The following is a 16280-nucleotide window of genomic DNA, read 5'->3' as shown; positions in this document are numbered from 1 at the left end:
AATTGCAGAGGGCAAAAAGGTCTCAGGAGCAGGAAGTCTAGAAGAGGAGAATAGAAGATGAGGTCTCCAGAATGAGGAAAAATGACCCCCTTTATTTTGCTGTCACGGAGATACAAATTTACAACCCCAATGTCTACAAAAATAGTTCGTCTCTACAGACTGTGAACACCTATGATCAGAGGCTGGCTGTTGTTTTTGGGGACAAAGATACCAGCCAGTGGACTGTAATTTTTTTTTTAATACATAAGTCCCTGTAAGTCTCCATTAGCAACCAATCGGGCAGCATGACATGCAAACCCAACAACATTTTTTTGTTTAATTTTTGCTGGGATGTTATCTAATAGGGAACATAAATCTATCTTAATTATCTCATAGACAGTAGCATTGGCTACCAATAATTTACCAGTGAAATAGTCAGTAATTTTAAGTTTTAAACAGTGGGTTACAAGGTATCTCCTTGGGGTGTCCATGAGGAATAACACCTAAGAACAAGATTATCAGATACATTTGGCAATCTTAAGCTTTAAAGAATCCTTGGAGGGAACAACAGTCCACTTATCTGTAGGTTGATCACTGTCAGAGGCCAGAACTGGCTTGAGGTGGCAATGATGAATCCAGGCAGGCTTTTTCGTGACTTCAATGGCAGTCAGAGTGCTGAGGACCATGGTGTAAGGGTCTTCTCACCATGGTTTGAGAGACTCACGGTGATGTCTCTTGATGAGTAGTGTCCTAGGTTTCACTGCAGGGCGTTTATCCTCAGGATGGGCTGTAGGCAGAGGTGGTTGTTCTCAGAATAACCGGTGGATGGAAGTCAGAGCTAGCTGAAGGGCCTGGAGGAACTTAACAAGATCTTGATTAGCCAGATAGGCTAATTTTTTTTTCAGAAATCTTAGGAATAAGAGGAGGAGGTCTCCCACATAGAACTTTAAAGGGGAAACAACTGCAACATATGGGGTACATTGCACACGCAAGAGGGCAAAAGGAGGGAGACTCACCCAGTTCTCGCCAGTTTTTAATGCCATCTTAGTTATTACGATTTTTAAAGTCTGGTTTATCCTTTTTATTTGTGCTGAACTTTAAGGTCGGAAAGCACAATGGAGTTTTCAATCAATCTGCAAAGCTTGGGTTAGTTTTTGAGTTATCTGGGCTATAAAGGCTGGGCCATTGTCAGACCCCATGGATAAAGGGAGGCCAAATTGGGGAAACTGCTATCAGGGCTGATTCAAGACTTAGTAGAAAAGCTATCTACCTGTACTCATTCCCTTAAAGTCCAGGCTTTTTTATTTTTGTGAACTCTATTTCTCAATGCTTTTCAGGCATAGTCCCAGGATACCAAGTGGTTTCCATTTGTTGTGGTTGCTTAGGATTTACCAACCAGCACTGAGGGCCTCTAAGGCTCACAGACTGAGTAAGCTTTGATAACTGAGGGATAAAGAAATGATCTCAAAAAGAGCAGCGAGTTTTGATCCTCTCATGTGAGTGGACTGATGAGCTTGTTGGATGAGTTTTCATCTCAAGGCCTCACTGAGGAGGACTTGATTATCAGGCAGTTGGTACCAGCCCCCAGTGATATCAGGCTTTGCTTGGAGTTGAGCTGCCAAATGTAAGTCTTTTTGAGTGCAAAAGGGCTTTGACAGAGTGGATGGAATCAGTAGCAATGCCGGGACTGTCTCAATCCCCACTGATTTTGTGGCTGCTTTTTGGGTAGCTGCGTCTGTTAGATTATTTAATAGCCATATTCCTTGGCATCCAAATGGCAGCTAACAAATCCAAAACTTGGGGAGCATTTTTGTCTTTTGGCTCCCTTAAGTCAATGAAACTCATTCCTGATAAATGCTCCATGAACATGGGCAGTAGCAAATGCATATCTGCTATCAGTCTGACAACTTGAGGGCCTCAGTGAGGGCAATGAGTTCAGCCCATTAGGCCGATGTTCCTGGCTCCAAGGTTTGTTCCCATAGAATCTGAGAGTCTGTGACAGCGGCTCCCACGACCTGCTTACCTTGATAGATGTAACTGTTTCCATCAGAGAAATATGATGGAACTCTGGAGAGTGGTTCATCTGTCAAGTCTGGTGGAAGCCCCATGAAATGATCAGAGGGGCAAGGAGAGGCCATCATCCCACAACATGAATGTTTTTTTTCTCTCTTTTACTGTAAACAAAACCTGCAAAATCTGCTGGCAGTCATCCCAAGTGGGGTGATGAATGGAGAAGACAAATTCCAAAAGAGAAATAAGGCCCTGAGGGTCCTTAGAAAAAGGGAGGGGGGATGAGGAAGAGGAGTCCAGCAATTCTGAAAGCTGATGGCTTCTAGTCCGGATGGGACTGAGAATTACAGTCCTTTTTAATTTTTATTTTCATAGGCAAATATATTTTATATATGGTCAACACTGACTTTTTACCATTATATAAATTTGGGATGACAAAGGGCTCCAGTTTGTCCTCCCCTTTTTAGAATATAATCTCATTTTAATGGAAACATTTTGCAGTAAAAGTTTACTGATCCAATACTGTCAAATTCTGAACACATTTGTTTTTCTGTTTCTGTTTATTATCCGTCAATTACCCTTTTTTCTAGCTTTTTAGACAACACTAAAACTTTTAACAAAATCCTTGAAGTGACTTTCTTAGTAGTCTAAAATATATTAAATCATTTTATGTCTTTTTACCACCTTAAAATGTTACACTTTAAAAACTGTAACTTTTTAAACTGGCTCAATAACAGTATGACCTGGCTTTATTTGGTAAAGCCGATATGATTTTAAAAATCATAAACATATATATATATATATATATATATATATATATATATATATGTGTGTGTGTGTGTGTGTGTATGTATATATATGTGTGTGTGTGTATATATATGTATATATATGTGTGTAAATATATATATATATATGTGTGTGTGTAAATATATATATAGTTATATATTTATATTTTAACCAGAAAAATACTTTTAAAGGCATGCCAAGGTTGTACATAATCAGTTGAGGACTAAAACATTAAATAAGACACCACAAAAGACAAGACCAACATTAAAGACACAAAGGATTTTCTGTCCATGGTTCGGTGACCTAAAGGGAAATAAATTTTCACTATGACCCTTAAGTCCAATAAGCCACATGGAAACTGCAACAGTAGTTTAAGAGAAAAAAGAAATCTAAATGTTAGTACTGAGGTAACAGATTCAAATGGACAAATGGCTCCACCGTAAAAATATACCAAGCATTTATGGGTGTTAAATAGCTGACTATATCAATGTTTTTGGATCATTGAACACAGCTGTTTGCAGTCTCCCTGTTTGAATGTCCACTTTGTATTCTTTGATACTGTGATTTCAGCAACTATTTTCAAGATGATAATATGTAATCTATTAACAGGTGATTTCTTACTGTTATTTTTTTTTTGTAGTTCTGTATTACATGTACCCTTACACCGCTTTGTTTTGTTTTGTGTTTTTCTCTTTTTCCTCTTAAATAAAAAAAAAATATATACCAAGCACAAAACCAAATGGATAAAAAAATCCCAAATCACAAATGGGCTAGAAGCCCTGTCCCGGAGGGCGTCCCGCTCCAGAGCAGGAGCCAGCCAAGCTCCTCTGCAACTTCAAAAGTGCGCACTCAAATTACAAAGAACAAAAGATCCAAATACTTACAGATGTTTCAAGCGAATGGATTGGTAAAAAATGTGGGGAGGGGTCCCCATGTAATCCCAGAGAGCCCCAAAATGTTGTACTCCACTCAAAAAACAAGGCCCCATGATGAAAAACTGGGCAAGACCCCAAAATGACAAACAGGGCAAGACGTCTTTTTAAAAGAAGCGCTTTTATTTTAGCTGGCCCAGCGACACAGTGCAGATGGAATTTGCAAAGCTGTGCAACTGACTTAGAGTTTTGACTGATTTTTATAGTTCATTTATGATTAGCTCACTGATCATTAAGTACATAGTGATGAGAAACAGAAATAAGGTGGGCCTTTGTTCCCCTTTGCTTGAGTTCAGAGGCATTTCACAGTGGGTGGTTAGGCAATTCATAGCCCTTGGTCTGCCAATTCCAGGAACATTTGTCTCTCATGAAGAGAACAATGGTTGACATAGCATCATTTGTCTCTTACAAGGGGAACAAAAGTTGACATAGCAAACAGGTCACTAAGGTGGGGGGGTGACGCATTACAGAACAGCAGAACGACATGGTCAGTTAATTTATAACTATGTGGTTGGTGCTTGGTTACTAGGGTAATGAGCTCAGTACAGAATGGCAATATTACTAATAACTATCTTTTTAAGTAACTATTTTTGTTAATAATCTTTTAATCAATTATTTTAATTTTTAGCATCTTAGTATAACAGAAACAAAGGAAAGTAGAAAGGTAGGGAAAAAGAAAAAAAGGAAAGAAAGGAAAGGAAAGGAAAGGAAAGAAGAAAGAAAGTCTAAAGGCGGCTGGGGATGGAGCTCAGTGGGAGCCCTGGGCAGCACCTGGTCATAGTAAGCCTGAGGGACACAGGATCCTGCTGTAGGACCTGTGTGTGAGAGGTAAGGATTCTATAAATAGAATACCTCAGCATGTGGATCGAATACCCTAGGCACTGTTTGAAGGAAAATATACAAACTTCGAGCTAAGGACTTAGGCTCCGTGGGAGAGTCAGCTGCAATTACTCTAAGCGCTACAGTTATGTAACCCAGTCGGTCCCGAGGCTCCCTGACCAGCTCCTTGCCCTGCTGTCCTAACTCCCATGCTCTGCAGACTGATGGCTTGTGAAATGGTAGGGTGGAAAATTCACTTCCTCCTCATACAACCCCAAATTAGCAATGTGGTCAAATTTATGGTGTTTGGATTATAAAATGAAAATACTCATGCCATTTTGGCCTTATTTTTTTATCCTTAAAAATGATGATTTTCCAGTGACACTGACAATGGTGACTGGCAGGTCATAGTTTCTCCACTAGGAAAAGTGGATGAATAGTGATAAGCAAGCCTAAACCCGAATCCTCAATTAACACTGCTCCATTTACATTCTTTTGGAGTGGGGGGTAATGGAAATTGAATCCATGACCTTCCATCTCCAGCCCTTTTTATCTTTTAGTTTTTGATACAGGCTTTGGTTAAACTGTGCAGGGAGATCATTCATTGGCAATCCTCCTGCCTCAGCTTCCCACGTGTTGGTCAATTTTGCATTCTTAACTTGCCATTGCTTGTGGGCAGAGGCAGGCACAGGCCACCGATTTTCAGAGAAGAGCCGTGTTGCTCTTCCCCAGGGAATTCCATGAGCTTTGATCTGGAAGTCAATGGGATGGATGAAGTGGTTCCTTCATCTGCTGCAGGGTCCTCGCTTTGTGGGGGGGTGGCTTTTGTCCATCTTGGACCCTGAGGGTGATGCCCCTCTCTCTTGTGGTCAGCTTTCTCACTGTACCCAAGTTTGCCCACAGATAGCATCTGGGTTTTACCTGTCAATTATCCTCTGGACACCGAGCCAAAGGGACCACTCTCTTTGTCCAGGGGCGCTTGTGTCTATTTTCAGGTCGCAGAACACAGGGAGGAGCTGGGTCTCAGTGTGCTCGATGCTCTCCACTGCTGGCCACATGGAATCTGGTGGCTGCCGGTGTTTATAGAAGGACTGAGCATAATCTCTGTCACTGTGGCTCGGGCTGTGAGGTGAATGAAAATGCTTCCCCGAGGATATAGTAAGGCTTAGGCTGAGGGCAGGCTGTGGAACAGAGACAGAGCAGCCAGCCGAGACACTGAACTGGGAATAGGAGTGCTGTAACCAAGCCGAGGAGTAGTGCGTCCTCAGTGATAGACATTTCTATTGAAGAGGTTCCTCTCACAAACATGAGCAAGAAAGGCAAAGCCAATATATTCACTGATCCCAAAGCAGAGAAGGAGCCCCCATTAAGTCCCAGGACTTGCAATAGGTCGGGACTGCACTGGTGAGATCGCTTTTCCCAATCCACCTTCATGGAGCCTCCTGACCGGGAAGATGATGGACTCAACACACACTTGTACACAGTCAGAAATTTCAGATACGCAGCGAGTCCTCATAGTGGGCACCATGTCCACCACCTACATCACTCAGCACTTCGTCCTCCGTCTCCAGGACATGGAGGGGATTAGATTCCAGTGCAGGAGAGAGCATGTTAAATCGGTGTCATTGTCACGTTTCCTAACCTGTTTCAGCTTCTCTTTTCCCTCTTGTAAAACAAATCTATTGATAACCACCAGACTCTTACAAAAACAGAGAATACAGAAAGTGTCCATAAAGACATCTGATCCCTGACTGATGTGCAGTAAATCATAGCTGCTGTCACCCAGAGTTTTTCTCTGTTCCATTGTTGTCTCCAGCAAGTTTACCAGATCTGTCTCCACCAACAGATAAGAAATCAAGGAATGAAGAAAAGGGGGTGGGTCAGTTATGGGTCATATTTTTATAAATCATCTAACATCAAGATGCCTACTAGCCTGGTCTAGAAAAGTGGAATCTTGCTTCAGAAAGCCTGTGAGCCCTGGAGCGATGACAAACAGAAAGGCTGATTAGTTTCCAGTGTCATCGAGCGGATGGGTATGTATTCCTACTGCACAGTGCTACACATGTGCCCTCAGGGAATCCTGAAAGCAGTTTCCAGCATCTAGACACAGAGCGCAGCCCTTGACATCTGCATCTGCTGTTGTGACCTTAGTGCTGTGACTGAGATGCATGGGCCCAGGGAGGCTGCAGCACCACACCCTACTCACAACCGGACACGCCTCTGGGCGGGAAGAAATCCTGTCTGAGGATCCACCACTGCATACTTTTAATAATAAACTCACAAAGGAATGGAAGGGGACGCATGGTGCACAACTCCACAACTCTAAATTTAATTTAAAAAATGCAAAAAGCTCTCCTGATCATGCACAGAGAGGTAGAGATGCATCACTCAGCATTTAACAGCTGCGACTCTATTTCCCAGCCATGTGGGCTCTGTTCTTTCCTAATCTTAACATTCACATAGTTATCTATACTACGTTTTTAAAAATTTATGAATTTAAACTTAAATTCATAATTGAACTTTGAGTATTTTTGAAAACTGCACACACTTCTAGATGTATTGGCAAAAACACAACAAATAGCCCCAGAAGAAATTGCAGAGGACTTAAAATGCTATTTTATACAGTTAAAATGCATTTTATAGATCATGTAACTCTGAGCAATGGCTTTTACTGTTTTACAAGAACTGTCACTTGTTATTAAATATTCTCTTGATTCATTAATGTAAAAGCAGTATTTCTGATTTGCTACTAAGAAACCTTTACAGTTCCACAAGCTACAGGGATTTTTATCTGCAGGCTAAGCCCAAATCCCATGATGAATTAACACTGACTGAGGTTTGGGGACCTTTGGATGGATGAGCCCAGGCTAGAGTGACCCTGGGGCCCTGGACCTCAGCTGAGCTTTCTCCAGGCAACATTGTGTCCCTGGGTTAATGTGCATAGGTGGCCATCACAAACTATGCAGGCTGAGTCACTTGAGGATAGAAAATCATTGTCTCAAAATTCTGGAGACCAGAAATCCAGGATCAAAGGTTGGAAGGTTTGGTTTCTCCTGAGTCTTTGCTCTTTGGCTTGCAGATGGCATGTTCTCCCTGTGCCTTTCCTTCTCTGTCTGTCTGCTTTCAAATTTCCTGTTAAAAGACCTCCTCTCCCTCAGCCAGGCTGGACTGCACCTGCCCTGGCAAGTCCAGTCTACATTAACCACATCGGTAAGATCTTTGTCTCCAAATGCAGTCACACTCTGAGGCTCTGGGAGGCAGGATGCCACCGCCTGAATCTGGAGAGAAGACACCATCCATCCCCTCATCGCTCCATAGTAAGTAAAGGGGCGCCCAAGGCCCACCCTTCATTTCCACGCAGTGAACCTCTAGCCGGTCCTTTCTTGTGAGTGAAATGCAAACGCCAGTGCTATAGCGGATTTCCTCTTCTTTTCCTTTACCTTTCACAGCAATAGTTTCTCCATCCCCGGATTTTACATCAGAGTCTACTTGACTCTCACACACGCTTTCTCTTCTCCTGAATTTTAGGCTCACCGCCCTCTCTGCCTCTTTCATACTGCTGCATAAAATCACCCCAGTGGCTGCTTCTCTTCCAAAATGCCCAAAAGTTATATTCCCTCAAAGTCTAGTCATTCAGGCTAATCCTAAGTCCATCATGCAAATATTTTTTTGGCAACAAGGTAAAATTAATAGTCTTCCAAGTGACCAAAACAACACCTTCATAACTTGGCTTATGGTTTTGTTCATAACATCATCTATTCTTCTACTCTGTTCACCACAATAGTTAAGATTAGGCTCCTCTGCTAGTTATAGAGCGTACGAGCTAAACAATGTTAATAAGACAGCTATTTCTCTAGCACTGAAGTGGTTTAAGCAGGGGGTACCAGGCTGTTAGAACATCCCTCCTCGATCAAATTGAGTAGTGTATTCTTTGCCTTTTCCCATTGTTTTGGTAACTATGCTATCAGGTTCCTTCACACTCAGGAATCTGCTTCTGAAGAATTTCAATCCAAAATTCATGGCCCAAGACAAGTGCAGTTGCCTCAGCCTAAACATCTGCCTTTTATGCAGCAGGATGGCTGGGAAGCCACGGTTGTGGAGTGTAAGAGCTACGCTCCTGACAGTAACATCGGAAAGTCCATTTCTTAGAATACAGATACCCACTAGGGCTGGGCAAGAAGATTACTAAGTAAACAGTGTCTCTGTTTTCTCAAAATCTCTGTTACCATATCAACTACTTAACAACACAGCAGAACACAAACGTTCATGAGCCACAGGTTGAAGGATCGTTTCAGAGGAAGTCACCAGTGTCAAGGCAATGTCACTAATGTGGAAGCAAGGTAACACTGGCTGTGAGATCTGGGATAATACACTTTTTGTGAAACTTATGGTATTTTTGAAATGCTGATAAAAATATAACTCACTTTTTGAGAATGCTGTGGCCATGGCAATAAATCCTTGACAAACAAATATGCTGACATTGTGTACAGTACCTTCTAACAGCCTGCGTGAGGGTCCTCCTGGCTTTCCCCAGTTTCACTCCCTTTCTCCTGCTTTGCATGTTGTGAGAAAAGTTGTCTCAATTCCTCCTTCAGCAAAGGGCTTCTGAGCACAAAAATGATCTCTGAATACAATTATAATAAGTAAAAGGTGATATTCAGGAAGGGGCTCAGAGTACAGGATGGAGCCACTCAACCAGAAATGCATCAACCTCAGCTCCAGGCCTGGCTTCCATGGTCGTCAGTGCCAGGAAAGTGATCAGAGCATCATCACAGTGCTGCTGTCGGTTGATTCCCCTGGTGGATGAACTCGGCCTGCTCCCAGCACTGCCTGCTTGATGTGTACTTTCTAGGGAGAATCCATGGTCTGCTTGGGTCCCACACCCAGTTGTTCCAGGTGTGATAGTTTTGATGCTGAATGTCTCCAGTGGACCATGTCTAAATGTCTGATCCACCGAGAGGCACAGCTGGGAAGTGGTGGAAACTTCACAAGTGGTGAGTCCAGGTGGTAGGTCCTTGGGTCGTGGGGTCTTCCCCCCAAAGTTAAGGGGCCCTAGCCTTTTGTTTTTTATCTTGTTTCCTGGGTTGTGATGAGAGTGAATTGGCACCTACTCATGCCAAGAGATCCTTTCCCACAAGTTGAAAGCAATGAGGCCAAACAGTCATAGACTGAATTGTCCATAGCAGTGAGCCAGAACAAAATCAGCTTTTTAATAAATGATCATCAAGAGTATCTTTTATGGTGATGGAGGACTAACATACAAAAGGAGGATATCACATCTTCATCAGTCATCACCAGAACTATACACAGCTGCAGCTGAGTATTTCCAGACCTAAATTGGATGTGTTCTTTTGAAAAGTAAAAAACACATCCAAGATATGGAAAAATGGCATCTTCCTGCTGAAAGTGGGCTGAGAATGCAATCTGAAGCAGTGCTTGGGTAGTGCTGGTCCAGGAAGTAGGAGGAGAATGTGCAGAAGAACAGACCGGCAATCCCAGGTGACAAGTGGCTGGAGACAAGATGCGGTTCACTGGGATGTGATGGGAGGTGGACTGAAGTCACTGTCTCCAGCCAAAGGGTAAGGAAAGAATATCAGTGTCTCAAGAGAGGATCTGACTTTAACTTAAGGAAAATGCTAAGATGTTCTAGTTACTTTTGCATCGTGGGGACACACACCCAACACTCACAAATTAAAGGAGAAAGGTTTACCTTGGCCCTCAGCTTCAGTTCTTGGTTCTGGTTCCAAGGCCGAAATGACAAGGTAGAAGCACTTGGGTGGAAAACAGTTACCATCCACAGCAGCCACAAAGCCCAGCAAGAGGGGAGCAGCCAGGACGGGGAGATTCACCCTTCCAAGTCATTTCCACAGGGACCTGCCTCTTCTGACCTCCTCAAACCTCTCATGGCACACGCAACCGTGACTTCACCATTGAATTAATCCATCATGGTGGTTACAGGGCTGCCATGATCCAATCTCCTCGAAATACATGCAGGTTTTGTGGGCATTCTACACCTAAACTCTGACATCTCATCCTGGCCTGAAAAACACTCACATCCATCTCTATGCAAAATACATTTCGTCCATCCTCTAAGAGTTGCCAAGATATTCAGTGTCAGCATTGCCAAAAGTTCATGTCTTCTGTCTTTTCTGAGGCTCAAGACAAATTCTTAGTCCCTGAAAAATAAAGAAGAAAGCTTAATGCCACCGACATACAATGGCACAGGGTGAGCATTCCCATCCCGAAAGGGAGAGGTGGGGACACAGGTAGGAGCGGCACCAAAGCAGGACCAAACCCAGCAGAGAAGCACCTAACTCCGGACCCCACGCCCAACACAGCAGCCAAGGCCTTCCTGGCCTATCATTCAGATCTCATTTTTAAAATTTCCTTTTTTCCTACTAAACATAGCCTTAGTTTTTTTTTTTTTTTAATCTAACAGGAAGGTTGTTTAAGTACTTCATTTTCTCTTAATGTAGCCATTTTCTGGTATCAGTTTCCCTCTTAGGAATGCTTTTGAAACATTCCCTAAATATTGGTGTGTATTTTCATTTGTCTCAAGGTCGTTATTGATCTCTTGGTTGTGGTATTTTGGAATTGAACCCAGGGCCTCTGGGTTAAGATACATTTCTTTTCTTTTTTGTCATTTTCAGGCAGTTCTCCCTGAGTCTTTAAACTGTCCAGGTTGGATGTGAACTTGCAATTGTCCTGTCTCAGCTTCTCTGAGTGCTGGAATTATAAACATCACCATCATGCCTGGCTTCAAGATACAGTATTTTAAAATTTATTTCAAGCTTAATAGACAAAGAATATGGTATGTATCTATACGATACACGTGCTGTTTGGGTACATGGGTGCACTGTCAAAGAGGCTAACATATCCATCACCCAAGAAAACAAATGACCTATGAAAAATGGGTAAAAGATCATAGGCATTTAGCAAAAGAAAAAAGACAAATGACTAACGTATATATGAGAAAATATTCGACATTGCTACCACTGATTAAATGCAAATTAGAGTATAAATAGACATCACTTCCCATCTCCTAGACTAGCGGTTGTCAGAAAGATGATTGATGCACAAGTGTTGGTGGAATGCGGAGAAAGACAACCCTTGCACACTCTTGGGAATGCAGAGTGGTGCAGCCAGTTTGGAACACAGTATGGAAATTCCTCAGAGGCTAAAAAAAAACGAAAAAGAGGGGGATTCAGCACCGTCACTATTGTGTGTATGTGCATAGATGTTGTGCAAACATTGATACATTTGTCTTTGTCTTCTGTGTACTCACTGCAAACTTTTCTTGGTCATGTCCATGCAGTTTAAATACAATATACTCCAGGCATGCCAGCATGGCTTATCTACATGCTACAGTTTAACTTCAACTACATGCGAGAATTCTGCACAAGAATTTCTCTCCCTTTTTCACCTTATGCTATTGATATCACAATATTTTTAAAATATTGATTGCCCATTATAAAATTATTATAGCTACAGATATTTTAATGTTTTTATGTTTATACTGACGTTAAACCAATTCATGACCCATGCTTAGAATATTCTGCATTAGACAGTATCCTTATCTTTTTGGTGAGCTGTGTATCTCCACACATTTTCATGCTGCCAATGACTGTTATGGCTTGTATTTGGATGTTCCTCCAAGCCTCATGCCATCAAAAGTGGGGCTTTTGGGAGGATACAGAAAGTGTGATGCTGGGATTGAGGGTGCCCCACTCCGGGTGTGAGTGCTAGCCTGTAGTTTCTACTTCTTCTCTACTCTGCTATCTTCTGCCCACCACGAACTGTCTCTCCTGCGATGCCCTGTGCTGTGCCACCTTGCCTGGAGCCAGCCAACTATGGACTGAAACCTCAAGAAATTGGGAGCGACAATAAACCTTTCCTTGTTTACCTTTGAGGGTTGGGCATTTTGTCTCAGCAAGGAGAAAAGTAATGACTATTACAATGATTTTCTTTTAACATTCAGAGTTCTGTTTGTCACACCTTATAAAGCAGGCGTAGTGTTAATAAGCTCTTTTAGCTTTTGTTGTCTGGAAAAGCATTTTTCTGCCCTTCATTTCTAAAGAGCAGTTTTGTGAGATGGCGCTCTTGACTGGCAACGTTTCTGTTCAGCATTTTAAGTATCCTCCTATTCACACCTCACCTATAAGTGTCCCCTTACAACTCTCCTGGTAGATTCTGAAGGCTCTCTTGCATGTGACCAGTTACATCTCTCTTTCTGTTTTTAAAATTATCTATGTCTGAGAACTCAGTGGCAATGTGCCTTGGAGGAGCTCATGCTGTTTTTAATCTACTAGATGCTATTTTGGGATTCAGGTATCTGAATAATTTCCACTCAAGATTTGAGACATTTCCAGTCAATATATTTTGATTAAGATTTCATCCTGGATATCTTTCTCTGAGTTCTTTGCCACACCCACCACACGCATGCATCCTGGTTCACTTAATTGCATCCCATAAATCCCGTAGCTTTATTCACCCTTTTTAATTCCTATCTCTCTGTTTACTTCAAATGACCTGTATTTACTGTGATTCTTTTTTGTGTGTAATTCTCTGTCCCTCTGATGACCTGATTTTCCACCCTTGATTCTCTGTAGCCCTTCTATGTCGGCTTTCTCTGGGTCCTTCACTGTTTTCTCCAGGTTTAGGACTGTTGTGGCTTCTCTGTGTGCCCAGCCTCTGCACTAGAACAAGTCACAAGATAGGACTGTTTCATTATGTATGGAATGAACCAACGGATACACAGTAGCTGTTTGTTAAGGGCTGTGCTGGTTTTCATATGAAACATGATACCTACCACAGTAATGCTATGGAGAGGAATAGAAATAGAAGTATCAGCTTTCTCTCCTATCTTTTCATTATAAAACAGTAGTTAAAACTCTAACAACAAAATTAATCCTGAACTTATAATTGTAAGGTTTACATTAAACCTCCTCATTTTTATCTGAATATCTCACTAGTTTATTGCTAAGTAAAACAATAATTCTAATTAGGATTTAAGTTAAGGATTGAAATTTGTGTGAAATGTTGCTGGGAAAATTTTTTGAGGTGGAAAGATTATGTAACTATTTTAAAATTACTTTAAGCAGCCAACTTGCTAACAAATGTCAAGCATTTGAGAAAACATAATTGTTCATATTTGATATAATGTTCAGATTTCTTTATTTCAGCTCAAATTCTATGGGAAAATGAGATCCAGATGACTTGGTTAAAGCAGAAAAGTTTAACACCCTCATTCTTCTAGGGGTACATACACTAGAATTTATTTTAAAAGCCAAATGATTGCTAATTTTCTTCTCCTGGATAAAGTACTTCATATTAAATGTTTCTACCTGATTGCTTTTTTTCAGAATAACCCTCAATGCGAACTAATAATAACTGAAAGTTAAATATAAAGAAATACAAGTTTATTTAGCCCTTCAACAGTGTACATTAACAGCTAAAGAGAGATATTATCCCAGAAGTTTTCATCCGCGGATTGGAGCTCACCACAGGTGAGTGTTTTTCTTTAAGTAAATTCCATTTTATAATCTCATGGAACACTCTGCATCTTTAGTAATGAAGCCTTCCCTCCAATGCTCACAACAGTACACAATTCTTTGAAACTGAGTGTAAAAAATAACTTTCAAGATTATTGACTTCTGTGAAAAGAAACAAGGAAAACAAATGTATCACTTACATAATAAAGGGAAACCATTGCTAACTGTGCTTAATGACTAGGTTTGCTTTTCCAACACTTCCTATGCTGACAGCTTGGTGTAAGATGTCCCCACCTTCTATTGAAACAAAGTTTCAATAGAAGAAACAAAGTTTCAATAGAAGAAACAAAAGTTTCAATAGGAGAAACAAAGTTTCAATAGGAGAAACAAATCTGAGTACATTCATAGTATTGGCCAGAAGTGCTACCATTTCAACTTAAAAATCATATGAAGTTACAGACAATACTTTTGTTGGGATTTCACAAGAAATGCATTTCAAAGAAGACTCACTTCCTAACACAACTCTTATGGACAGAATCAATTTAGTTCTCTCTCTCTCTCTCTCTCTTCATGCACATGCGTGCAGGGAAATAGGTACATCATGTTACATAAATGAAGAAGGTCAACAAGTTTAAGAAAAGATAGGCACCAAGAGGCTAGAAAGAGCTTGCAGCTACAAGAGGTTTTTATTTTTATTTTGGTACCAGGGATCAAACTCATGACCTTGTGCTTGCCTGGCAGGTACTGTACCACTGAGCTATCTCCCTGACACAGCTACAAGGTTTTAAAAAATGTTCTGAGAAATGGAAGTAGGACATGCTTCTTTCCTACACATTCAGTGGGGAGAATTAGCCTCTTATTTTAAACTTGCATTTGCTTTTACATTGAGAACCTGGTAGACACAAAAAAAGCATAACTTACAGTACTGAATTAAATTTTATTTCAACTTAACAAGGATACTTTAAAGATGCTTTTAATTTAAATTGAAATTAAATATTCTATGCATGTAATATATTTTAAATCAACCATTTGTTCTTGGAAGTGCTTCAAAAATACTTAGAAATATCCCATCATTTTTTTGGTAATTAGAGTTCAAAAGTCATGGAGAGGCTGCTGCGGAGAGGAAGCTAACAGGCTTGGGGCACTTTCGCTGGGGCATCCTCGGGATGAGGCAGTGTTCATATTTGGCCAATAAAATTCAAACTATAAAAAAGCATTTTAAAACAAGCTAAGTCATTCTTCTGCTGAGCAGATACAAACGACAGATAGTCAAGCTCATATCATGAAACCAAATTCTGTGGGTAAACTTCAAGCTCAGGCAACGGGTGACAGTGTTTGAGGAACAGACAACTCAGAGTCAAATCCCTAATGCTCAGCTTTGATGGTGAGTACCATTCCCTCCTGGTATTTTAAAATGCACCACTAGAAAGTTATGATTAATTATTCAGATGGTCCAAAGTGTCCTTTGCCTGTTATCACTATGAAATGCAAATTACAGGTTCAGAAAAACGTGGTGGTGATTGATAGCAAGGCAGTGAACAATGGTTGCTGTTCCTGGGATGAGCTTACCAGGGGGCAAATCCAGGGTGGGTGATTTTCTCTTTTGAAATCAAACTGTCTCAACACTGAGCTTTATTTTTTCATTTTCTTTTCTTTTTTCTCTTTCTATATTTGAAGGAATAATTTCTCAATCAATAGTACTCAGATAAAAGCAGCTTTGAGCTTTGAAAAGAGAATTGGAAGTGTTTCAAAGCAGGGTCTGCTGCTCAGAACACAGAGCTGGTTCATTACCATGAGAGTCCCTGGCTAAGCCCGGGCAAGGCCAACCACCAAAAGAAAAGGGTGAGCATTCAGTACAATTCATTAACTAATTTTTGAATCATTCTTACAAATATTATCTAAAATATAAGCCCATGAATATCTGTTCTTTCCATGTGAATTATGATCCAGTTCACGCCAACTCCCCTGGGCTGGACAATTGTTGATGCTAGTATCAGTGTTTTCAGGAATCCACCACAGCTCCTGAGGTTACAGACCATGAAGTGGAATTTACCTGCCCTACTGAGATAGGGCAGTTGTTAATGTTTGGCTTTTTAATATTTTTGGTTGCTATTGTTGGTTTAAAATCTAAGAATATGTCATTGAAGTAATTGATGTGATGTACATTTTGTAGCATTTCTGTTTACGTAAATGTATAGTTAACGTTACAGAACAACATATGTATTTTTTTTCAGGAATGAAGTTACACCTTTGAATAATTTTC

General features: G+C 40.9%; 1 long non-coding RNA gene across 1 annotated transcript; it reads left to right on the top strand.

Annotated features, from left to right (window-relative positions):
- Positions 1 to 7560: 7560 nt before the first annotated feature.
- LOC106026978 (uncharacterized) lies at positions 7561 to 15853 on the top strand. Its single transcript, XR_001200568.2, has 4 exons — positions 7561 to 7843; positions 11177 to 11337; positions 13889 to 14032; positions 15695 to 15853. It is a non-coding gene; the product is annotated as an uncharacterized LOC106026978 (long non-coding RNA).
- Positions 15854 to 16280: the final 427 nt, after the last annotated feature.

Source organism: Cavia porcellus, unplaced genomic scaffold (genome assembly GCF_034190915.1).
Source record: "Cavia porcellus strain 051 isolate PalLab524CR breed Dunkin Hartley unplaced genomic scaffold, mCavPor4.1 scaffold_11, whole genome shotgun sequence".
Lineage (NCBI taxonomy): Eukaryota > Metazoa > Chordata > Mammalia > Rodentia > Caviidae > Cavia > Cavia porcellus.
This window is presented reverse-complemented; position numbering and strand designations above follow the sequence as displayed.